Source organism: Phyllobates terribilis, unplaced genomic scaffold (assembly GCF_046119375.1).
Source record: "Phyllobates terribilis strain yellow unplaced genomic scaffold, ASM4611937v1 Scaffold_5__5_contigs__length_657084704, whole genome shotgun sequence".
NCBI lineage: Eukaryota > Metazoa > Chordata > Amphibia > Anura > Dendrobatidae > Phyllobates > Phyllobates terribilis.
This window is the reverse complement of record NW_027362765.1, coordinates 33,266,154-33,293,245: the sequence shown is the minus strand read 5'-3', so window position 1 is coordinate 33,293,245 and position 27,092 is coordinate 33,266,154. Positions and strand designations below refer to the sequence as shown.

At 44.7% G+C, this 27,092-nt stretch overlaps 1 long non-coding RNA gene across 1 annotated transcript; it reads right to left on the bottom strand.

Annotated features, from left to right (window-relative positions):
• On the bottom strand, window positions 1-23,142 carry LOC141271861 (uncharacterized). The gene is made up of 4 exons (XR_012321939.1): window positions 23,078-23,142; window positions 20,174-20,241; window positions 10,797-10,867; window positions 1-4,143 (listed from the first exon to the last, which is right to left on the bottom strand). It is a non-coding gene; the product is annotated as an uncharacterized lncRNA (long non-coding RNA).
• Between the last annotated feature and the right edge of the window lie 3,950 nt (window positions 23,143-27,092).

Sequence of the window (27,092 nt, the reverse complement as noted above, 5' to 3'; positions counted from 1 at the left end):
TAACTTTTATAAACTTTTCTAAACTCTTGTAAGTAAATATGCAATAAACACTGTTATGCAGTTAATAAGAAGAAATCTATAAATTTGTCCTCAGAAAAAGTATTGCCTCAGTCAGATCCTCCTTCATGGATGCCCTCAAATCTGATCTAATTATTTTGAGAGCAGAGCACAACCTCTCTACACTAACTTGCGTTGGTGGCAAAGCAGTAACCACTCGGGCAACATCTCTGACAATGTCAGGATACAGAGGAATCGCTTGTTGCACTGTTATTTTTGATGAACGGTCAAATTTCTCAATTTCTTGCACATGAAAAATTCTGCTGAAATGTACAGTGGCTGTGTTCTTTGATGGGGATGACTCTTCTATGCGGGAACGCTTTGCACGGTCCTTGTGATCCAAATATTTTTCGAAATTAAGTTCTTCATCAGTTGATGATGAGGGTGAAGATGTGGCAGGACGACCAAATTCTTCTTGTTCCTCCTGACTGTTCTGCAACCCTTTCATCCTTACTACTATTTCAAACAGAGCTTCTTTTCCTTTAGTTAGCTGTTGATCATCTAGAAGAATCCGATGCATTGGGTCTACATAAACAGTTGCCAAAAGAATGTTATTCTGTAATAGTAGCTCCTCTCTCCGTTTCATTGATGTAGCAATGCCACTTGCAATTAACCCTCCTCTTTGGGACAGGCAAAACATCAGGTTCTTCCACTCCTTTAAGAAAATACCTGGAGTTAAGTCCTCTGCTTGTAATTTTTTAGTCACTGTAAATGGGTGCTCTAGCAATTTTTCCAGCTCAGTCACCTGATTCCACTGACTTTCATTTAGCGTCAGTTGAGGGTTAGCCACGTCTACAAGAAAGGTTTTCAGTTCAACCAAGCGCTGAATCATTAAGTAAGTACTGCCCCATCGTGTGGCTTGATCAATAATTGCCCCTTTTCCAGCACGTCTCTTCAAAATTGAGTCAACTTTAGGGGTTTTGGCAACAGTAGCCAATTTTCTCACCTTGCCAATCAGTGCAGCAGCATGTCCTTCTTGCAGACTGTCTCTTATAGCCAGCTGTAGCACAGCGCATGTGATGAATGAAAGAACGTATTGACACAGTTTCAACAAGATCATCTAAACTATCATGTTGTTGTTCATCTGAAGCAACTTCAGTTTGCTCCTCAGTTACAATACTGTGTTCCTCTATTTCAAACATTTCTGTGTCTGTGGACCCAGAATGTTCTTCTAGCTGCTAGTCACCATCATTACTCTCATTCATTAGCTTAATAGTACTTATCATATTTGAAGCATTGTCAGTTACGACAGAAAGAACATGCTCTTTTTTTTTAAGTTCATAGTCTTGCAGAACCTTTTCCACCAAGACCTGGAGAAACTCACTGGTGTGATGAGCTTTGGTGTCTTTTACTGCCAATGTCTTGGTAACTATTTCATTTTTGTCACAAACAAATCGGACATTGATGGCAAAATAGTTCACTCTGTGACGTGTGCAGGCATCCATTTTAAGAAACAGAAAGCGTCCTTTGAGAGTTTTTTTAAGTTCTTCCTTTTGTTTAAAAGCTTCTTCGATTACTAATTTTCTAATACTCTCTCTCTCCAGAGAAACACCAAGCTTGCGGGCCATTTCCCCATTCAGACACATAAAAGCTGGTCGTGAAAATAATGAAATAGGCACACTATCCTTTACAACAAGCTCTATGATCTGTTTTTTAAATGTATCTACTGTCATTGTCACAGTAACTTTGTCACTGACAAAATATCTTGCAACTGATGGCTGCAAAGTTCTCTGCTCCTTTGTTTGGCTGGAAGAGCTGGGCACTGGTTCATTGGTTTGGATGCAGTCTTTCTCATCCACTGCTTTCAGTACTTCTGGATGAAAGCGCTGTAAATGTCTCTTTAGATTAGAAGCTCTGGTAGGAGCATTTTTATCTTTGCCTGAATATGCACTAATCTTGGCTTCACAGCATTTGGCATTTGTTTTCGTCTGGATCATTTGTCATACACTGACAGACATAATGTTTTCTATCTTGAGTGATGGTGAAATGTTCAAATACAGCTGATTTAATGTGATGCTTCTTTGACATTCTCAGGTTTTTAATTCTGCATTCACAATCCAAATGACAATTGTTTTTCCTAAAAACAATTGTACAAAATTATTGCCAGGTCGTACAACTGATATAGTGGTCAGTAATACTGTTATTCCTCATGTACTCACAGTTAACTGATGCAAAGTTTGTTGAAAGGATAATATTTCTTACACTCTTCCTCTTCTGAGTAGCAGCTGTGAGATGCTTGGAAGACGCACACCTAGTAAACATCTAGTCTAGAGGAGGAGCTTTACTACTAAGAATTTGCAACACATTTTCACTTTCAGTTTCATACATTGTAAGTAGGGGGGTTGGGGCAGCATGAGGTTAACCAAGTATAAGATTAGATAAGGGCAGTGGAGAACAGTGACACACAAGAAGTAAGAAATGTCTCTATCTCCAGCAGAACTGCTTATCACTGTTGTTCATAGTTTGATAGAACATATATATTTGAGTAACATTTATAAAATTCATATGAAAGTTCAATTATGAAATATTAATACATTTTTTTTAAAGCTGGAGTCTCCAACCAAAACTAACTCCGACTCCACGACTCCGACTCCACAGCCCTGGTTCCTCATATATTGCCGTATCCTTGATAACAATAAAACCAGCTTTATCTGATTTTTTGATCATTAGATTAGAATTTTTAGTTACATTTTTAATTCCATTTTTTTCAGATTTTGTAAGATTTCTTTCACATGGTTGGCTGTGGCAATATCTGAGAGCAGTGACTTCAAATCCTTCTCAATCAATGATTGAATCAGATCCAAAGCTGAAACACGATATGAAGTGTTTATGTTCACATGTGTTGTGTCAATGAAATTATTATTAGTGTTTTCCCTGGACAGTTCATCAAGTCTAAATAAGCATTTTCTTCTGAAATTAAAAGGTTTAACATATTCATTATCCCTTGGAGAAAGTCTGTCATTAGTATTCACAATACACTCATTTCCCCAGCCACCTGAGGAAGCCAAGAATGGTGAAACTTATTGGGGTGGCTATATGTTTGTTTTAGTTAGCACTAGGGAAATCTGTGTGTATCATAGTCAACATCTATCTGATAAATCAACCTATGAACTGCAGCATAGGGGAGATAGTATAGTAAAATAACCAGATTGATTAATGAACCATATGGGTCCTAGTGATTGAAATTTCAGGTGTATAACTAGATTGATTAATGAACCATATTTCAGAAATAACACAGTCAATCCAGTGTGATTTTAAATTTAAATTACCACTTTTTAAAAAATGTAAAAATAAAAGTCATGTTTTAATACATCCCTTAATTAGGGCTCATTTAACTTTCTGGTAATTTGGTAATACATTAGTACTCACATTCACACCAGATGAATTTGTTGCATAAAAATGTTTTTTCTTACTGTAAAGGCTGTGGCAAATTTTTTAACATCCAGCAATGTCTGGAACAGGTCAAAATTTTTAGACAAGACAACAATTTGTTGGGCAGGTAGGATGGTAGGAGTAAGTACAATGACTATTTCAGAGACAGATGGCGAAAATATGAAGGCTTAGTCTTTCCCTGTTTGGGATTTTTTTCTGAACTTAAATTCCTCCATCTTTGTCTCCTTTCTCATCCTTTTCCTGTCTGAAGAATTCCGTCCGAGAGATTAGCCCATAGTATATAAGGTATCATTATATGAATCAGAAGTGTCCACTTCAGAGGAGAAAAAATTTACAGGTCTCTGGCGATGAGGTCTGTTTTCTTCTAATCGAATATGTATAAGAATAGATTTGGGGGCATTGCTGTGTCTATTGCGTTTCCAATGGTATACTTGACTAGGTTTGTAATCCATAGTGTCTTTCTGTAATTTTCTTTTTTATTGACAATTATGATGTCTTCCATTTTGATGATACTCACCTGTAGTTTAGAACGCATATCTTTATAGTTTGAAGAGAAAGATAAATCCTTTAGGCATGATAAAATATTATCCATTTCATTACGTAAAGTTTTAAGTTTCTTTTCCTCTTCTCTTACAATAAAATAAATCCAGACAGCATTTGGATAGTATTCCATTCCATTCTCCAAGAATAGTTCTGAAAAAACATATGTAAGCATTTTTTTTAATCCTTAGCACACGGGGGATCATTTGTCTCTCATTATACAAGTGCTTCTCACTAAATTAGAATATCGTCAAAAAGGTAATTTATTTCAGTTCTTCAATACAAAAAGTGAAACTCATATTATATAGAGCAGGGGTGGGCAATTCATTTTCCAGAGGGGCCACATGAGAGGGCTGAACCAATAGGCTGAAATTAACTCTGCTCAATATTAAAATGACCATATTAATTACAATTAATATTAATATAAAATAATTATATCACTTAATATTGAGCAGAATTAAGTCTGCAGACATCCCTCTATATACCGTTTGAGCACACACACAGCCCTCTATATACCGTAAGGGCCTCCACACAGCCTTCCTATGATCAGCATGAGACCCCCATAGCCTCCCCATGTCCAGCAACAGACCCCCATGTCCCCAACAGACCCCCATAGGATCACCTGTCCAGCAACAGACCCCCCATGTCCAGCAACAGACCCCCCATAGGCTCCCCATGTCCAGCAACAGACCCCCATGTCCAGCAACAGACCCCCATGGGCTCCCCATGTCCAGCAACAGACCCCCATGGGCTCCCCATGTCCAGCAACAGACCCCCATGGGCTCACCATGTCCAGCAACAGACCCCCATGGGCTCCCAATGCCTAGCAACAGACCCCCATAGCCTTTAAAAAAACAACAAAAAAACACATACTCACCTGGCTCCCGTTCCTGCCTCTGCTCCCATCTCCGGTGCGCAGTGCTCAGCTGAGCTGACGCGATGATATGACGTCATCGCGTCAGCTGTCTCACTCACTGATTGGTGGAAGAAGGGGCCGGCGTCACGATCTTCCACCATTGCAGTCACTGCTGTCTGCATCCTGACGATGCAGATAGCGGTGACTGGGCGACGGACAGGTGGGGGAGCACAAGGTGAGGCCAGCGGGCCACTGTTTTCTGCCCACAGCTGTCTTAGTCCGCAGGCCGGACGGGGACAGCCACAGGGCCGGATGTGGCCCGCGGGCTGCACTTTGCCCAGGCCTGATATAGAGTCATTACAAACAGAGTGATCTATTTCAAGTGTTTATTTCTGTTAATGTTGACGATTATGGCTTACAGCCAATGAAACCACAAAAGTCATTATCTCAGTAAATTAGGGTAATTAACAAAAAACTTTCCTATGCGTTTAAAAAGGTCCCATAGTCTTTTTTGACTTGACAGTTGTCCAGAGGGCAGTCATTGACACACTCCACACGGAGGGTAAGCCTGAAAAGGTCATTGCTAAAGAAGCTGGCTGTTCGCAGAGTGCTGTATCCAAGCATAAGTAAAATGAATCCAGAAATAAACACTTGAAATTGATCACTCTGTTTGTAATGACTCTATATAATATGAGTTTCACTTTTTGTATTGAAGAACTGAAATAAATTAACTTTTTGATGATATTCTAATTTAGTGAGAAGCACTTATATGTGGACAGTGTGTTACGGTCCCACCAGGTACGCAGCTCCTGGTCAGAGATTTTACCCAAGCGATTGAATACAGGGATTGAAGCCATAAGAACTATATTACAAGCTCAGAATAAGGATCCATCCTTTATTGAATTTATTACGGGAGCTTTGAAACTCGTATTGTCACATAATTCTTTTTTGTTTGAACAAACATGGTTCCATCAACATGTTGGTACAGCTATGGGTACTCCAGTAGCATGTACATTTGCAAATTTATTTTTGGCATTTTTTGATCACAAATATATTATGAACATGTCAAACCCTTACATCAAACATGTACGAGCATACCTGCGGGACGACGTGTTTGTCGTATGGGGAGACACTGAAATGGAATTTAATCTATTTGTACAGTACTTAAATGAGGTTAACATTGAGAACATGAAATTTATATCTTGCTGGGGAGGTGACTCTCAGTTTTTTGGATGTTAACGTCTGAGAATGGAGTAATTAATACCAGTGTCCACAAAAAACCTGTGGCAACGGACAGTGTTTTGCACTACAATAGTGCCCACCCTATACATACTAAAAGGAGTCTACCATTTAGTCAACTGATGCGGACTAGGAGAATTAACAACAATGATGTGAGGCCGAATTAATTAAAAAATGCTCTGATAGAGGATATCCTGACCCTCTCTTAAAAGATGCCTATAAACGTGTCAATCTACAATCCCAAAAAGAATGTTTATCCAAACAAACACAGGATGTAGATAGTGTAGAAAGGTTTGCTTTGATTTTTCAACATACAAAAATGGATAGTTTAGTTCATGCAGCAGTTAGGCGGCACTGGCACCTTTTAGAAAGGTACACTGATTTAAACATAAAAGCAGTTGCCAAACCCCTTTTTTCATATAAGAGAGGGAAAAATCTAGGTGACCTTTCGGTCAAAAAATATATAATTCCGATAAAACAGAATTGGTTGCAGACTAATGTCCCTATAGGCAACCACAAATGTGGAAACTGCTTTTTGTCACCATTTGATTAAAAAATCGTTCCAATTAGGTTCTTTTCTTTTAATGTTTTTTTTATTGAGTAAGCAAAAAGATGGGAAACAATCACAGCAAATTTGAACAATAAAACAGTCAATACCAATATTTGCTATAAACAATAAGCAAATATAAGATATAATAAAGCAAAAATTTTGATTCGCCTTATAATACAGATCCGTAAATTTGGGTCGTACGGTTAGATTGATTCCATAAAGAAACCAGGGGTATAAAGTAGTGAATAGCAAACAGAAATGATAAGGGAAAAGAAAGCAGAAAGAAGGAGAGGGATAGGATAGAGGAAAAGAGTAGATTGGTTCCATGGGAGGGTCAGTTCGATATCTACAAATACCTTTGTTTAGTATTCCAAATCTCACTCTGCAGTAAGAATCCCAGAGAACTCAGGAGTTAATCTGTAAAGTATCCAAGGCCTCCATGTTTTCTCGAAGAGAGAATAAGAACAGTATGATAAAGCTGCTAGTTCAGCAGTATGATATAGAGAATCTACCTCTTTGATGATTTGGGCTTTAGTAGGGAGAGAGCTAGTGTTCCACCGAGTGGGTACCAGGAGTCTGCCTGCAGCCACTATATTATGTGCTAGTTGGGAGGGTGAAGCTTCCCTAGGCCACACCGGGAAATTGAGGAGGGCAGTTTGCGGTGATAAAGTAGCTTCTCGGTTCAATACTTCCGAAATTATTCCAGAGACCAATTTCCAGTACGATTGTATTGCAGGGCATAGCCACCAAATATGTAAGTATGTCCCGGTCTCTGCATTGCATCTCCAGCACTGTCCCGCCGTGGAGGGACACCATTCGTGTAATAATTTTGGTGTGCGGTACCATCGAGTCACCACCTTATAGGAATTTTTATGGATCCTGACACATGACGAAGGACTGTGTGACCGACTATAAATCTGGTCATCTGTAAATTGAATGTTTAAGTCGCGTTCCCACATTCCCAGAAAGGCTCTTTTAATATGAGCATTCTCGTTCACCAGGAGTTTGTAGAGTGTCGATAGTATTTTTTGAGGGGTTCGCAATTGCACACAGAGTTGTTTGAATGGGGTAAGAGGTCTAAGTAAATTGGAATGCTTCCTCCATTTGTGTATATAGGCTTTCAGTCCGTTATATTGCAGAAAGGATATCATACGCAAATGGTCAGATTGCTGTATTTCTGCAAACGAAAGCACCATCTAGGAACAGCTGGTCAATTGAGATGGGAGGGGCTCAGGTGGGCTTCGTGTCAGAATTGCCATCCAGTTGTGACTTTAATAATAGAGGTCCGTTAAAGTCCTAGAGAGTGAGGATAGGAGACAGTGGGGGGTACAAGTTTGTGGTGTTCTTTTTTCCAGATATTGAGAACTGCACGTGTCAGATTATTTAAGGGTATGCAAGATTTATCCCGGAAGTCTATCAATAGTGCTTGGGATCTCAATGGTATTGGCGATAAGTGCTTTTCGGTTGATAACCAAAGTTTGGTTGGGGAACCTCTAACCCATAGCAGGGCCGCTCTGTAATATTTGTATATATCCGGGGCACCCATACCTCCCTGGGAGCGCGGTAACGTCAGAGTCGAAAAATTGATCCTGGGTCTTCTGTTGTTCCATATGAAGTGCGAAAAAAAAGAATGTATCTAAGAGAGGATCCGGTCAGGGACATGAATTGGAAGCATTTGAAATAAATAGAGAAATTTCAGTAGAATTATGCTTTTGAGCAAATTTTTCCTCCCAATCCAAGATATGAAAGGGACTCTCCAGGACTTCACTGTTTCCATAGCCTTCTTTAGTGCCGGAAGAATATTAAGGTTAAGGAGGTCTTTAGTCAGGCGCCCAATTTTAACACCAAGGTACGTAATATAGCCGGATGGCCACTTAAATGGATAATCTCTTTTAAATCTATCGATAGATGTTTTAGGGATGTTAATAGTAAGTGCTTCCAATTTCGACAGGTTGATTTTATAGTTTGACATGTAACTGTAGTGATCCAGAGTGTGCACGAGAGCAGGGATACCCCTATCTGGTTCGGAGAGAATCACCAACAAGTCATCCGCAAATGCGGCTGCCTTATGATGCACTGACTGTATCTGGACTCCTTTAATCTCTCCATTTAGCTGGATGCTTCGTAGAAGAGGTTCCATGACCAATACAAAGAGAAGTGGTGATAAAGGGCACCCCTGTCTCGTGCCATTTTGAATAAGAAAGGGGTCCGATAGCATATTGTTATTTCGAAGTCTCGCCGAAGGGGAAGAGTACATTTTAAATATCACCTCTATTATGGATGGTGGGAAATGGAAAGCCGGCAGAGTTCTGTGGAGGAATGTCCAGTCCACCCTATCAAAAGCCTTCTCAGTATCTGTACCCAGAAGGACCAGACGTTGATGATATATTTTTGCCCGTTGCATTAAATGTAAAATCCTGCTCATGTTGTCTCTCCCCTGCACAAATCCAGTCTGCTCCAAAGAGACAAGTTGAGGCAATAACCCTGCCATACGTCTAGCCAATAAACTTGCATATATTTTTAAGTCTACGTTTAGCAGGGAAATAGGCCTATAACTCCCGCATAGCGTGAGGTCCTTGCCTTCTTTATGTAAAAGGGATATATGTGCTTCCAGAGACTGAGGAGGGAGAGAGCTTTGGTTTAGCACTGCATTGCACATCTTTAACAGATGTGGGCTCAAATCAGATAGAAATGTCTTATAGTGACAGTTCGGAAACTCGTCTGGTCCGGGTGTCTTCCCTTTAGGGCTCGCCGACAGGATGGACTGGAGTTCGGATTGGTCAAAAGGTCTAATAAGCCACTGCTGTTGGTCTGTTGTTAAATGCGGTAAAGACAAGGAGGAAAGGAAGGAGTTTATATCTTTCGTCCTCTGAGATTTTATCGCCTCTGGTTCATGTAGCCCAAGCTGATACAAGTCTTTGTAGAAGGTCAAAAAGTTTTCAGTAATTTGGTCATAATTCTGTGTTATATGACCAGAAGCTGTTTTAATCTTGTGTATGAACGTGCGGGATTGCCGCCTTTTAATCAAGGATATCATAAGTTTAGAAGCCTTGTCTCCATGAACCAGAAGACGGTTCCTCCATGAGGTAAAATATTTCGCAGCTTGTTTGTTTAGTAAGTCTTTCAAGCGTTGTCTGCTCTCAGTCAATTGTATCAATGTGTCGGGAAGAAGTGATCGTTGGTGTTGCATCTCCAGCCTAGCTATTTCATTATAAAGAGACTCCAATTCGGCCCTCCGCTGTTTATTAATATGAGACGCAGTAGATATAATTACCCCCCTAATTGTTGCTTTGTGGGCTTCCCAAACCAAGGTCGGGTCTGTATCGGGCATAGCATTGATGGAGAAATATTCTTTGATGGCCGCCTGGATTTTATTTTTAACATTTTCTAGTAAGAGTAGAGATTCATTGAGTTCCCAGGTTCTGAAGGTGGAAAGGTGTTTACCAAGCTCCAATTCAATTGATACCATAGCGTGGTCTGAGTAAAGGGCAGGAAGAATATCTACATCTGACGTAGTAGTGAGGGCATTCCTGGAAATCAGTAAGTAGTCAATATGATGATATGTATTGTGGGGATAGGAATAGTATGTAAAAGTTCTGTCCCGAGGGTGGAAGTATCTCCAGGCGTCAACTAGTTCCATGGAGTGTAATAAAGACTTGATTCGGGCCAAATCACGTAGAGCGACTGTGCTCTTCCCAGAGGACGTATCCAGCATGGGTTCTAGCGCCACATTCAAATCTCCCCCCAACAAGACAGAACCTTCTCTAAAGAGATCAAGTTTGTGAAGGGCTCCCCGGATCCATTTTAAATGTTGTTTATTGGGAGCGTAGAGATTCCCCAGCGTCACTATATTACCTCCGAGAAGGCCCTTCACAAATAGGTACCGACCCTCGGGATCAACCAGGCTGTCCTGTAAGAGAAAAGGGATTTCCCTCGTGAAAGCAATCGCTACTCCTCTTGCACCTTTTTGGGGTGATAAGGCATGGTGCCAATTATTATAAAAGCATTTCTCGAAGGTAGGGGTTTTACCAGCTATAAAATGAGTTTCTTGTAAAAATAGAATATCATATCTGTTCTTTTTAAAGTGGTGTAGAGTCTGTGACCTGGGAATCGGAGAATTGATGCCATGTACGTTATGAGAAACAATTTTGTATAACTTACGTGTTGTCATGACGTGAGTTATTGAAATGAAGGTTTCAACGACGGCAGACCCTCCACAGGTTCCAGGGGTGCTGATAGATGAGAAAAGTGAGAATAGGGGGAGATAAAGAAGCAAGAGGAAGATTCTAAAGAAAATAAACAAAATTCAGTGAATACATGTATAAACATTACATAGTATACACCCATTACGCTCCGGAGGGTGCGCTTTAGTGTCTTGATCATCATTAGTCTAGTCACGAACATAGTAGTTTAGAGATTAACGGGTAGGTCGTTATATTAAAACTCGCATAACATAAACAAGAAAATTATCTTGATATAAGTACGTTATGGACTTCTTATAAAATCTAGATTAAACCTTTGACAAGAATCTGAACAAATGTGGGGGTGGGTATAGGGAAGAGTAAGGGGAAGGAAGGAGAGGGACTGAGGATGAGGGGGGTCAAGGATTAGGGCAGGTCTGGCGTTTCTCAAGTCAGTAAGTCCAGGAGGGTTGTGTCCAGACCCTATAAAATGCAAATTAGATAACTTCAATATAGGTTACGTACCAAGTCCTTTTAAGGGTGTCAGCAAAACTAGGGATCGGGAAGAGTGGGGTGGGGGGTAAGCCAGCGGACATGGGGTAGGAGGAAGGGGGATTGAAAATGGTGATCAACAAGCGATAGTTTACGCATTAACACAAGATAGAGCAGCTATCTACTAGAAGAAGCATAAGTATAATCAATTCAATTCAAAATAGGCAGGATGTAAAATAGTGACTCCCTGCCAGTCATTGAGGGTTATCCTCTTGACCTTATCAACATGTAAGCAGAACGTCAATCTCTACATCTAGGGGAAAGGTGAAGAACAATAAAGTTCCCGGCTAATCCGTCAGCCAGTTGGGTCATCTCCATCTTGGATCCCGGCCGATTTGGCGGATCGACGTTTGAGCCTTTGGGACTTGGGAGTCAGGTTTATCTGCCAGTGCGGAGGTTGTGGAAGAGGTTTCAGCAGATAAGCTGAGTTGACTGCCTCCAGATTTGGATATTGTTCCAGCACAATATCAAGATCTTTGCAAACCTTTTTAATGTCAGCAGAGGTTCGTGCCTGAAACCTTTTGTCATTAGCAGAAATGGATATGCCAAATGGATACAGCCATCTATAGGGGAAGTGTCTCTGGTGTAGTTTTGTAGTGAAAGGCTTCAGGAGCCTCCGTTTGTTAAGGGTAATTGCTGACAAATCTTGAAAAATTTGAATCGCCGAACAGTTGCAGGAGATATCGGTCGCCTCTCTAGCTCTACGTAGGAGTAGATCTTTGGTTCTGTAATCAAGGAAGCGACAGATGACATTTCTAGGGGTTTCTTCTGGGGGTGGTTTTGGGTGCAAAGCTCTATGGACCCTCGCCATTTCAATAGTTTGTGGGTCATCTGGTGATAATATGTTACGGAATACATCCGTGACGGTAGGGACAAGAGCATATTGGCTAATGGGTTCTGGTATCCCCTTCAATCGTAAATTGTTATGCCTTTCCCTGTTTTCATGGTCTTCTAGAGTCAAAAATATCTGATTAAGGTGATCTTCATGGTGTTGAAGGCTTATCACAGTGGAGTTAGAGTGTTGGACCATGTCTGAATGGGAAGGCTCTAACGATTCGACACGGTGGCCCAATTGTGAGAGGTCCTGTTTGATATCAGAAAGATCTTTGAGAACCGCTTCAAGAGATTTATTTAAAATCCTTTTAAGGAAAGATCTAGTGATTAGAAGGATTTTGGATGTTTCTTCAGTCTCTACATCACTCTCAGGCTCAGACTCGGTGGGGTCATCGGTGAGAAGCTGTCTAGATGTTTTAGATATAGAAGACATACTGGTTTGCTTCTTTAGAAACTTATCCAAGTCTGCCTGAGCAGCGGAGCTGCTGGGTTTGGTATTTGATGTTGCAGGTTTGCTTGTGGATTTCACCATTTTAAGGAATTGCGGGAGTTAAATCTTATGTGATTCTTGCAACCCGTCAGCCTCTACGGTGTATTCAAGAGACTTTACATGATATGGATATATCAACAGTCAAAAACCTCAGGTCTCCTTACTGTAAGAAAAGGAGCACAGGTGGAGATCCAGAAGATGGGGTACGTTCAAAGCTCACATGTGGGGATCAATTTACTTAAAGGGGTTCACAATATGAGCTTGTACACATATCTGTAGCGCTTTGATAAGTCTTGTTGATGTTGATGCGGACTAAAAGTCACATTAAGGCTATGTGCCCACGTAGAAGATTTGATGCAGAGCGTTTTTGCCTCTCTCTGGCAGAAAAAAACGCATGCAGATTTATGTTTTTTTCAAGCAGTTTTCCAAGCGATTTTGTGCATCACTTGGAAAAGTGCTTGACAAGTTGGTCACACAATATAAATCCATGCAACCGGCATGGATTTATATAGTGTGACCAAGTAATAGTTAAAAAAAAGAATAAGAATGGTAAAAAATAAAAAAAATAAAAAGATTATACTCACCTTCCGATGTCCTCCCGGTGTTTTGTCCACGCCGTCCGGTCTCTTGCAATGCTCGCGGTGGTGTGAAGGACCTGTGGTGACGTCATTGAGTCATGTGATGGGTCACATGACTCAGTGACGTCATGGCAGGTCCTTCACAACAGTGCAAGCATTGCAAGAGACCGGACGGCGTGGACAAAACACCAGGAGGACATCGGAAGGTGAATATAAACTTTATTTTTTATTTTAAATTCTTTTTTTTTTACAGCTTTTAATGGTACCCATGTCTGGATGAGAGTCTCCTCTCCTCCAGACTAGGGCACCATCCGCACATTAGAACGCGCCAATTACGCAAGTACAGATGTAGTCTTGCGGAATTGGCACGTTCTAATGAAAGTCAATGGCGGCGATTACGCTGCGTGTCCGCAGAATTAATGGACATGCGGCGTATTTTTGAGCGCAGCATAAACGCTGCGGAAAAATACGCAGCATGGGCATTGAAAGTGCGTAATTGCATTGGAGACCATGGGGGAAGGTTTACCAAGCGTTTCCCAAGCGTTTACACTGCGGAAATTCCGCAGCGTAAACGCTTGAAGAACGCATCGTGGGCACACAGCCTCATGGTTAATTTATAGTGCAGTAGCTCCCCTTGCTGTCAATTGAGAGTATCAGGCTGTCACAATGCTAACAATGATTGAGATAGGATCTGAAATGGTTAAGCTGGTAGTGAGGTCCTGCTGGTGTTGAAGGAGTTACAGACCAGTTTCACAGGATTTATAGGGCAGGTCAGACACTCTGAGGCTTAGTGCCCACGATGCAGAAATGAAGCAGAAATTTTCCTGAGCATTTCTGCATCTCCTTGGCAGAAAAACACATGCGTTTTTTACATGCGTTTTTGACGCGTGTTCGCATTCGTATTTGCCATGCTTTTTTCCAATGCATTGTATAGGCAAATACGCATGCAGAAACGCACAAGAATTGGCCATGTCCGTATTTTTTCTGCGAGTAAAATCTGCGCAGAAAAAATACGGACCATGTGCATAGAACTTGCAGAATGTCATAGGAAGTCATGGGATAAGGTATGCAATGCGTTTCTGGAGCGTTTACGCGCTGCAAATACGCACCAAAATACGCACCAAAAAAGCATCGTGGGCACACAGCCTGAGAGTGGAATTGTGGAGTTTAACAGGAGTGATAACCTCTGTTTGCTGTCTCTGCTCTCCCCAAGTGGAGCGATAGCAAAGTTGATATAATTAGTTACAGTCACTTATCTCCACTCAAGGACCTTTGGTCGCAATGTGATTCTGGACCTTATGCTAATAAATCCTTGTTGCACTGCTACGGGGTCCAGATCAGTTAGGTCCTGTGGTTATCAGCAGTTAGGTGACTGATAGTCGGTTGCTACTTTCGGCGCTCCCGCTGTGATTAATGGTGGCGGGGTCAGAAGTATAAACAAGTCCTCTCCCTCTCTCACTCCCCACGCTGGTGGCGGGGTCAGAAGTATAAACAAGTCCTCTCCCTCTCTCACTCCCCACGCAGCACTGACAAGTCAGCCTCCCCGGAGCTCAGATGGAGGTTACCGTAAGTGCTTGCAGCCACCGATGGCAGTATGTGTGGCGCCCGGCTGCTGGGATGAGGAGATGAATGTCTCAGTGGAGCACGAGGTGGTTAGGGGGGAGGCCTTGCAGGGACCAACCTGTAGTTGTTGTTGAGATGTTCAGCTGTTCTCTATATTCGGCTCTACGGGATCCCAGGTGATGTAGGGAGGTGACACAACTTAGATGGAAGTGGTGCTGATGTCCAGTGAGGATGGATGGCTTGGATTGTAAATCTTGGATCTCCGCCATTCCAGTTAGGTTCTATAACTTGGTACGTAAAGTCCTTTATATCCTGTAGAAGCACCTACGTTATCTATGTATTGTTCTGCCCTTGCCGTTTTTATAATATTGGAAAAACGATTAGACCGCTATTTATTAGATTCCTTGAGCATTGCAGATCTATTGTGACTGGGTTGATTAAACATATGCGAGAGGTACATAGTGCAGATAGATCCGAATTTGTTATCTTTTGCAGGTTTGATGAGAGTGGAATATCCTTGCCGTGGAGGTGATTACAATCTATTACTCCTGCAAAAAGAAGGCAGGTTAATCCTAGATAGTAACGCATTGGGGCCCCTCGGGCTCAATGATAAACTAGACATGTCGGTATTTATCTGAAAAAGTAAAATATAATGCTTTGATAATTATCCAAATTTAATCTGTTTTCTCTATAATCCATGTGATATAATTGCTGTTCTAGTTTTAAAATAATTTTTTTTATATGATTTTAATTACCATGAATTGTTATTTTAACTCCTTGTTGTCGAGCACTTTCATTTGTATTGTTGCAGGTGTGGGGGCGTATACTACTCGCCTTGATATTCAAGCAGTAGTACGCCTTCCCACACGACCCGTAGAAGCGCATTCCAGCTCCTTGATGTTTTCTTTGCAATAAAGATTGTCGTTTGTTCCAGCCCATGGTGAGTGCCACTGTTCTTTTCATGCTTCATTTATCTTTATCCAAGCGATTCATTGTTTCTTTAAATTCCATACAGCTGGAGATATCATGGGTGGATTCACCAAATACTTGTGTCAATTTTTGGTGACGTTTTTCCATATTAATTGAAATAGGGGATTTCATCTTTAGTAAAAAAAAGTGCAGCTATCACCAGAAGCGTGTCCGAGTATTTTTTCCAGAATCATCATGTTGAGTTGAATCTGATGAATGTGTAAAAGTTTGAGGGTTTTTTATTCAACGTGTATGTGCCATTCCTCCCCTCCTTTATTCACTATATGTATCTTCTGTCGGGCAGCAGTATTGGAACGGTACCCATCAAGATAAAGGCAGGTTTCATTTCCTATGTACGGTGAGCAATCTCTTTTCCTTTTCTTAGAATTAAATTTTCTGACCGAGTTCACACACATAGTATTATGACATTTATCATTATGTGGAATGGACTCTAGTATTTAAAATCCTGTCCACTCAAGAATCTGTAGCATATTTTTGCATATCGCAAATCTTTTATGTATGTACGCTGCTCAAAAAATGAAGGGAACACTCAAATAACACATCCTAGATCTGGATGAATGAAATATTCTCATTGAATACTTTGTTCTGTACAAAGTTGAATGTGTTGACAACAAAATCACACAAAAATCACCAATGGAAATCAAATTTATTAACCAATGGAGGCCTGGATTTGGAGTCACCTCCAAAATTAAAGTGGAAAAACACACTACAGGCTGATGCAACTTTGATGTAATGTCCTTAAAACAAGTCAAAATGAGGCTCAGTATTGCAGGAACTGCTGACACACTCCAGCCACATGAGGTCTGGCATTGTCCTGCATTAGGAGGAACCCAGGGCCAACCGCACCAGCATATGGTCTCACAAGGAGTCTGAGGATCTCATCTCGGTACCTAATGGCAGTCAGGCTACCTCTGGCGAGCACAAGGAGGGCTGTGCGGCCCTCCAAAGAAATGCCACCCCACACCATTACTGACCCACTGCCAATCCGGTCATGCTGAAGGATGTTGCAGGCAGCAGATCGCTCTCCACGGCGTCTCCAGACTCTGTCATGTCTGTCACATGTGCTCAGTGTGAACCTGCTTTCATCTGTGAAGAGCACAGGGCGCCAGTGGCGACTTTGCCAATCCTGGTCTTCTGTGGCAAATGCCAAGTGTCCTGCACGGTGTTGGGCTGTGAGCACAACCCCCATCTGTGGACGTCGGGCCCTCATACCACCCTCATGGAGTCGGTTTCTAACAGTTTGTGCAGACACATGCACAATTGTGGCCTGCTGGAGGTCATTTTGCAGGGCTCTGGCAGTGCTACTCCTGTTCCTCCTTTCACAAAGGCGGAGGTAGCGGTCCTGCTGCTAAATTGTTGCCCTCCTACGGCCCCCTCCACGTCTCCGTGAGTACTGGCCTGTCTCCTGGTAGCGCCTCCAGCCTCTGGACACTACGCTGACAGACACAGCAAACCTTCTTGCCACAGCTCGCATTGATGTGCCATCTTGGATGAGCTGCACAACCTGAGCAACTTCTGTGGGTTGTAGAGTCTGTCTCATGCTACCAGAGTGTGAAAGCACAACCAACATTCAAAAGTGACCAAAACATCAGCCAGAAAGCATTGGTACTGAGATGTGGTCTGTGGTCCCCACCTGCAGAACCACTCCTTTATTGAGGGTGTCTTGATAATTACCAATAATTTCCATCTATTGTCTATTCCATTTGCACAACAGCATGTGAAATTGATTGTCAATCAGTGTTGCTTCCTAAGTGGACAGTTTGATTTCACAGAAGTTTGACTTACTTGGAGTTATATTCTGTTGTTTAAGTGTTCCCTTTATTTTTTTGAGCAGTGTATTACAGACTATTAAACCAGACAAAACCCATGAAAAGAGCAAAATGAACGTATACCCATCAGCAAGTAAATAGTACAACCCCTGGCAAAAATTATGGAATCACCGGGCTCGGAGGATGTTCATTCAGCTGTTTAATGTTGAAAAAAATTCAGATCACATACATGGCACAAAACTAAAGTGATTTCAAATGGCAACTTTAGGGCTTTAAGAAACACTAAAAGAAATCAAGATAAAAAATGTGGTGATGTGAAAAACAAACACACAAAAGAACACTCCAATACATCACTAGTATTTTGTTGCACCACCTTTGGCTTTAATAACAGCTTGCAGTCTCTGAGGCATGGACTTAATGAGTGACAAACAGTACTCTTCATCAATCTGGCTCCAACTTTCTCTGATTGTTGCTGCCAGATCAGCTTTGCAGGTTGGAGCTTTGTCATGGACCATTTTCTTCAACTTCCACCAAAGATTTTCAAATGGATTGAGATACGGACTATTTGCAGGCCATGACATTGACCTTATGTGTCTTCTTTCAAGGAATGTTTTCACAGTGTTTGCTCTATGGCAGGATGCCTTATTATCTTGAAAAGTTATGACATCATCCCCAAACATCCTTTCAATTGATGGGATAAGAAAACTGTCCGAAATATCAATGTAAACTTGGGCATTTATTGAAGATGTAATGACAGCCATCTCCCCAGTGCCTTTACCTGACATGCAGCCCCATATCATCAATGACTGGGGAAATTTGCATGTTCTCTTCATGCAGTCATCTTTATAAATCTCATTGGAACGGCACCAATAAAAGTTCCAGCATCATCACCTTGCCCAATGCAGATTCGCGATTCATCACTGAATATGACTTTCATCTAGTTTTCCACAGTCCACGAATGCTTTTCCATAGCCCATTGTAACCTAGTTTTTTTCTGTTTAGGTGTTAATGATGGCTTATGTTTAGCTTTTCTGTATGTAAATCCCATTTCCTTTAGGTGGTTTCTTATCGTTCGGTCACAGACATTGACTCCAGTTTCCTCCCATTTGTTCCTCATTTGTTTTGTTGTGCATTTCCTGTTTTGGAGACATATTGCTTTAAGTTTCCGGTCTTGACGCTTTGATGTCTTCCTTGGTCTACCAGTATGTTTGCCTTTAACAACCTTCCCATGTTGCTTGTATTTGGTCCAGACTTTAGACACAGCTGACTGTGAACAACCAACATCTTTTGCAACATTGCGTGATGATTTACCTTCTTTTAACAGTTTGATAATCCTCTCCTTTGCTTCAATTGACATCTCCCATGTTGGAGCCATGATTCATGTCAGTCCACTTGGTGCAACAGCTCTCCAAGGTGTGATCACTCCTTGTTAGATGCAGACTAACGAGCAGATCTAATTTGATGCAGGCGTTAGTTTTGGAAATGAAAATTTATAGGGTGATTCCATAATTTTTTCCTCAGAATTGAGTGATTCTATAATTTTTTCCCTCTGCTTGGTCTGAAATAAATTACTCTTACTGGGTACAACATTTTTAATCTGAATTTCTTTTAGTGTTTCTTAAAGCCCTAAAGTTGCCATTTGAAATTACTTTAGTTTTGTGCCATGTCTGTGATCTGCTTTTTTTCAACAACATTAAACAACTAAATGAACATCCTCCGAGCCCGGTGATTCCATAATTTTTGCCAGGGGTTGTAGTCATACATGTAAATAGCATGGGGTATTTAGTTAATGCTATTTTGATGAAAAAAGCATAAAAGCTATCCCATCTCGACAAGGTGTACCCATCTGGACAGTCCTATCCGGTTTCCAGTATTAAAACCTTACCTTGTTGTGTTTAAGAACCTCAATGTGAATAACATCAGAGCAGGACAGGGTCCCAACTGAGACACCCATCCATGGGAACCTGTATAGATAAAATACTTAGCTCAGAAATGGGGGCCGCGCCCCTATTTGTACACAGTACAAGACATTACTGCAAAACAAAAGAAATGAGCCGGACTATAAGCTGGTATATGTGCAAAGGTAAGTCGTTTGACACAAGGTTAGGTTTAAACACTGGAGACAGGATAGGACCTTTCTGATGGGTACACCTTGTCGAGTTGGGATGGCTTTTATGCTTTTTTGATCAAAACAGCATTAACTAAATACCCTATGCTATTTAGTGTTTTTCTTGGGTTATGGCCACAGTGTGAACGTGCTCTTACACTTCGCATGTATACCAGCTCATAGTCCACCTCATTTCTTTGGTTTTGAGGCCATCAAGCCAAAAATCAGACAAGTGAAAGTTGAAATCCCATACTAAGTAAACAAAAGAAAAAGAAAGGACAAATTAAGATTGTAAAAATGGATATAAAAAAATAACGTTAAAATGTTCTGCCACTAAAATAGCATGGAAAAATAAAAGTAGACAGAAGAACAATTGTTTTTTTAATACCAAGTGCAAACTGTCCTGAAAAATATTTAGGCACTAAAAATAGTTTTTATTTAAAATTAAAATAAAACAGAAAAAAGTGCACGTACTTGGAATCGCCACGTCCAGAACGACCCGATCAATGAAAGTTCACATTATTTCACCTCTATGATGAACACTATGAAAAATTAATATAAAACACCTAATAAATAAAGATCATCCTGACACGCAGAAAATACTCCGCACACATCCTACACACAGCTGTGCTCTGCACTCATTGTACATACGTGGCTCTGGTTCGCGCAGCTCCTACACGCATAGCTCTGCTCCGCACACATCCAGAACAAGTGGCTCTGCACATACACTACACGCACGGCTTCATTTTGTACACATGGCTCTGCTTTGCACACTTCGTAAATACATGGCTCTACACACTTATACACGCACGGCTCTTCTCCGCACACTCTTCCACATGCAGCTCCATTTTGCGTGCTCATACCCAAGTGGCTCTGCTCTTTATACTCACAGCTCCGCTCCTTACACGTTGTACACACGCAGCTCCTCACGCTCGTACATACACGGCTCTACTCCGTACACATGTCTCTGTTTCTGATTGTACATGTTGTACACACACTGCTCCGCTCCTTACACGTTGTACACACACGGCTCCGCTCCATACACATCGTACAAACACGGCTCCGCTCCGCACACCTCGTACAAACGCGGCTCCGCTCCATACACGTTGTACACACGGCTCCACTCCGAACACCTCGTACACGCGCGGCTCCGCTCCGTACACCTCGTACACGCGCGGCTCCGCTCCGTACACCTCGTACACGCGTGGCTCCGCTCCGTACACCTCGTACACACACGCCTCCTCTCCGTACACCTCGTACACGCGCAGCTCCGCTCCGTACACCTCGTACACACGGCTTTGCTCCGTACACACGTGGCTCCGCTCCACACACCTCGTACACACGCGGCTCCGCTCCGTACACCTCGTACACGCGCGGCTCCGCTCCGTACGCCTCGTACAGACGCGGCTCCGCTCCATACACCTCGTACACACACGCCTCCTCTCCGTACACCTCGTACACGCGCAGCTCCGCTCCGTACACCTCGTACACACGGCTTTGCTCCGTACACACGTGGCTCCGCTCCACACACCTCGTACACACGCGGCTCCGCTCCGTACACCTCGTACACGCGCGGCTCCGCTCCGTACGCCTCGTACACACGCGGCTCCGCTCCGCACACCTCGTACACGCGCGGCTCCGCTCCGCGCGCCTCGTACACGCGCGGCTCCGCTCCGTGCGCCTCGTACACGCGCGGCTCCGCACGCCTCGTACACGCGCGGCTCCGCACGCCTCGTACACGCGCGGCTCCGCGCGCCTCGTACACGCGCGGCTCCGCGCGCCTCGTACACGCGCGGCTCCGCACACCTCGTACACGCGCGGGTCCGCTCCGCACACCTCGTACACGCGCGGCTCCGCACACCTCGTACACGCGCGGCTCCGCTTCGTACACGCGCGGCTTTGCTCCGTACGCCTCGTACACGCGCGGCTCCGCTCCGTGCGCCTCGTACACGCGCGGCTCCGCTCCGTGCGCCTCGTACACGCGCGGCTCCGCTCCGTGCGCCTCGTACACGCGCGGCTCCGCTCCGCGCGCCTCGTACACGCGCGGCTCCGCTCCGCGCGCCTCGTACACGCGCGGCTCCGCTCCGCGCGCCTCGTACACGCGCGGGTCCGCTCCGCGCGCCTCGTACACGCGCGGGTCCGCTCCGCGCGCCTCGTACACGCGCGGGTCCGCTCCGCGCGCCTCGTACACGCGCGGGTCCGCTCCGCGCGCCACGTACACGCGCGGGTCCGCTCCGCGCGCCTCGTACACGCGCGGGTCCGCTCCGCGCGCCTCGTACACGCGCGGCTCCGCTCCGCGCGCCTCGTACACGCGCGGCTCCGCTCCGAGCGCCTCGTACACGCGCGGCTCCGCGCGCCTCGTACACGCGCGGCTCCGCTCCGCGCGCCTCGTACACGCGCGCCTCCGCTCCGCGCGCCTCGTACACGCGCGCCTCCGCTCCGCGCGCCTCGTACACGCGCGCCTCCGCTCCGCGCGCCTCGTACACGCGCGCCTCCGCTCCGCACGCCTCGTACACGCGCGCCTCCGCTCCGCACGCCTCGTACACGCGCGCCTCCGCTCCGCACGCCTCGTACACGCGCGCCTCCGCTCCGCACGCCTCGTACACGCGCGCCTCCGCTCCGTACACGCGCGGCTCCGCTCCGTACACGCGCGGCTCCGCTCCGTACACCTCGTACACGCGCGGCTCCGCTCCGTACACGCGCGGCTCCGCTCCGTACACCTCGTACACGCGCGGCTCCGCTCCGTACACCTCGTACACGCGCGGCTCCGCTCCGTACACCTCGTACACGCGCGGCTCCGCTCCGTACACCTCGTACACGCGCGGCTCCGCTCCGTACACCTCGTACACGCGCGGCTCCGCTCCGTACACCTCGTACACGCGCGGCTCCGCTCCGTACACCTCGTACACGCGCGGCTCCGCTCCGTACACACGCGGCTCTGCTCCGTACACCTCGTACACGCGCGGCTCTGCTCCGTACACCTCGTACACGCGCGGCTCTGCTCCGTACACCTCGTACACGCGCGGCTCTGCTCCGTACACCTCGTACACGCGCGGCTCCGCTCCGTACACCTCGTACACGCGCGGCTCCGCTCCGTACACCTCGTACACGCGCGGCTCCGCTCCGTACACCTCGTACACGCGCGGCTCCGCTCCGTACACCTCGTACACGCGCGGCTCTGCTCCGTACACCTCGTACACACGCGGCTCCGCTCCGTACACCTCGTACACACGCGGCTCCGCTCCGTACACCTCGTACACACGCGGCTCTGCTCCGTACACCTCGTACACGCGCGGCTCCGCTCCGTACACCTCGTACACGCGCGGCTCTGCTACATCCACACTGTAAACCCCTCCTGACCCCACACATAACCTTCACCTCATCCAGCACCATGACAACCAGCACAGCAGAGTCCTGCCTCCACTGAGGCCCCTGATCATGTGACCCCTGACTCCTCCCCTCCTGTGACCTCATCACAGGTCCTGTGCGCACAGAACAGCCATATATGTGGTGGCGGCTCTGCAGGTGGAGGTATGTGGAGATCCCCCATTACTGGGCGCAGGGGACATTAACCCCTTCAGTGCTGAGACTGTTTTAGTTGGGGGGGGGGGGGTTGTTGCTATTTTCTAGGAATTACAAATTTTAGATACATATGACCCAGCTATGGAAACAGGAAGTCAGGAAACCCGCATTCCTCACATAGTACATTGCCCTTTATAACTTCTCCACACACAGTATAATGTTCCCACAGTACCGCCATCTCCCCCCACACACACATTATTACACTACAAGTTTTCCCCCACAATATGGCACCACCCACCTCCTCACTTCCCCCATTCCTGATGCCGATACAGATGACCCCGGGACACAGCACCGACCTCCGGGATCAGTTCCCCAGTCTGGAGATGTGGATCCGGGCCGGTGCTATAGATGTATGAGGGGCTGTTATCTGCGGTAGGAGCTGTACATTGTAATGGAGACATTCTGGGGACAGATTATTCCAGAAGAAGAACGTCTCAGGCTATGTGCCCACGTTGCAGAAATGAAGCAGAAAATTTCTGCTTAATTTCTGCAAGTCCTCTCCCGGAATTCCGCATGCGTTTATCGCGTTTTTTTCCACATGCGGAATTGCCTTGCGTTTTTAATGCATTGCACAAGGCAATTCAGCTTGCGGAAACACAAAATTAATGGACATGCTGCGGATTTTTGAACGCAGCATAAACGCTGCGGAAAAATCCGCAGCATGTACATAGAACTTGCAGAATCCCCTTGGGGACCATGGGGAGCGGATTATCTAGCTTTTCACATGCGTTTACGCTGCGGAAATTCCGCAGCATATACGCATGAAAAACGCTACGTGGGCACCCAGCCTTATCTCCTTACACAATGTCGCTGTATTCTAGTTTATATTTCTTCACTTTTTATATTCTTAATGTCACTGTTCTAGGACTCCATTGTTAGGCCCCGGCTGTCATGGCGATATATTGGGATTTGTCTATGGGAACAGAGCCCTCATCTCTTTCTGCCTCAGATATAATAACGAATAATCACTATTGAGTCCTCCGTAGTTGAAGCCTTTAATGACTGAAAAGATGGGAACAAATAGCCGCTTTCCAGACTCCTCCGGTCTCTTCCTCAGTTTATATTATATTTCTTTCCATTTTTTCAGTCATTAAAGGCATCAACTACTGACGACTCTCAGCTTTGATGATTTTTCTATCTACTGGATAACACGGTACAGAAATAGATTTTTCCTGTCAGATAAGATGGAGGAGGCTGTATAGCTCTCTCTTTCTGCCTCAGATACAATGCTGGATGTTGTCTTTCAGTTACCTCAGATACAGAAGATGTCTTCTCTCTGTCTTCATCAAGATGGGAAATGTTCTTTTTCTGTTTTGCTAAAACTGTGTTTTGTTTTTTTTTACACTTAAAAGTTTTTTTAAAACTTTTTTACACAACCCTCATTACTACGATCATACAACATACAAGCCTCTGATTGCTACAGTGATGCACTGTACTACTGTAGTGCGGTGTATTATCCCTGTCAGTGTAATATTAATGGACCCCCCATACACATGAGATAACTGTTTACTCAATGATCGTTTGGCTGACTGCTTTCTCTCTTAAATATGTTTATAGAGTCATAGTGGAAGATGAAGATGTCGTGCTCATCATGAAGTTGTTATTTCTCATGTCACGTGTAATGAATATCTCCTGCAGTATTGCTAATGCTGATTCCAGTGTCGGTAAATGAGATGAGAATTAGCGTTACGGAAGATGAGTCTATGAGAGACATATCCAGCTGCAGACTCCGAGGAAGAAACTGCTTGTTGTGTTAGTGGCCTAAAATATATAGGATTTATTAGTAGATGTAAAGAAAAAAATGAATCTATAATATAACCAGTGATGTGTCCGTCTGTCCGAAAGCCTCTATAGACTGTGCAAGCGCAATGCTACAGACAGAACAACACATCCAACCGTTACAGATGACAGGTAAGAGGAGTATGGCACCAGAGATCACGGTATGTGTAGGCACTGAATGCATGCCGCGATCTCCGGCACCATAATAACATCCCTGACCCGGAGGCACCTCTGTTCGGGCCGGAGTCCGGGGGAGGAGTGTGGCGTCGGAATCGGCGCATGCGCAATGTGTCTTCAGCAAAGTGGCGCGCATGTTTGTACTGTGGCGCCATTTTGTTGAATACACACTGCAAATGTGTCTTCACTAAAATGGCTCCAGATATCACGCTATGCAGGCGCTGATTCCGGCGCCATTTTAGTGAAATAACAGGCGACGTGCTGTAGGGGAGCGATGGAAAGGCGAGTAAGAAATATTATTTATTATTATAGCGCCATTTATTCCATTGAACTTTACATGTGAAAAAAGGGTATACATAGCAAAAACAATTAGAATAATCTTGAACACAATGTGACAGCGACTGGTACAGGAGGCACGAGGACCCTGCCCGCAAGGGCTCACAATCTACAAGGGATGGGTGAGGATACAGTAGGTAAGGGTAGAGCTGGTCGTGCAGCGGTATGGCGGAGCAGTGGTTACTGCAGGTTGTAGGCTTGTCGGAAAAGGTGGGTCTTCAGGCTCCTTTTGAAGGTTTCCACGGTCGACGAGAGTCTGATGTGTTGGGGTAGAGAGTTCCAGAGTAGGGGGGAAGCACGGGAGAAATCTTGTAAGCAATTGTGGGAGGAGGAGATAAGAGGAGTAGAGAAAGAGATCTTGTGAGCATCGGAGGTTGCGTGCGGGTATGTAACAGGAGACTAGGTCAGAGATATATGGAGGAGACAGGTTGTGAATGGCTTTGTATACCATGGTTAGGGTTTTGAACTGGAGTCTCTGAGCTATGGGGATCCAGTGAAGAGATTGACAGATAGGAGAGGCCGGGGAATAGCGGGGGGACAGGTGGATTAGTCGGGCGGCAGAGTTTAGGATGGATTGGAGGGGTGCGAGAGTGTTGGAAGGGAGGCCACAGAGCAGGAGGTTGCTGTAGTCAAGGCGGGAGATGATGAGGGCGTGCACTAGTGTTTTTGCAGATTCATGGTTGAAGAATGTGCGGATCCGGGAGATAATTTTGAGTTGGAGTCGGCAGGAAGTGGAAAGGGCTTGGATATGTTGTTTGAAGGAGAGAACAGAGTCCAGGGTTACCCCAAGGCAGCGAGCTTGAGGGACAGAGAGTGGGCTGCCATTGACGTTAATAGATAGGTCAGTTGGGGGGGTTGCATGAGATGGCGGAAAGATGATGAATTCTGTTTTGTCCATGTTTAAGTTTTGGAAATCTAGCAGAGAAGAAGGATGAAATAGCAGACTGACATTGTGGGATTTTGGTTAGTAAGGAGGTGATATCGGGTCCAGAGAGGTAGATCTGTGTGTCATCAGCATAGAGGTGATAATGAAAGCCATGAGATTCTATGAGCTGTCCCAGGCCTAAGTTGTAGATGGATAAGAGTAGGGGTCCTAGAACTGAACCTTGGGGGACACCAACAAATAAGGGTCGAGATGAGGAGGTGGTGTGTGAATGGGAGACACTGAATATCCGGTCTGTTAGGTATGAGGAGATCCAGGATAGGGCCAAGTCTGTGATGCCGAGAGATGAGAGTTTTTAGTAAGAGGGAATGGTCCACTGTGTTGAAGGCAGTTTACAGGTCCAGGAGGAGAAGGACAGAGTAGTGTCGCTTAGATTTGGCAGTTAGTAGGTCGTTGGTGACTTTAGTCAGGGCAGTCTCAGTAGAATGGTGCGGTCGGAAACCAGATTGTAGGTGGTCGAAGAGGGAGCAGGAGGAGAGGTGAGAGGACATCTCAGAATGGACGTGTTGTTCCAGTAGTTTTGAGGCATAGGGGAGAAGTGATATGGGCCGATAGCTAGTCAGAGATGATGGGTCA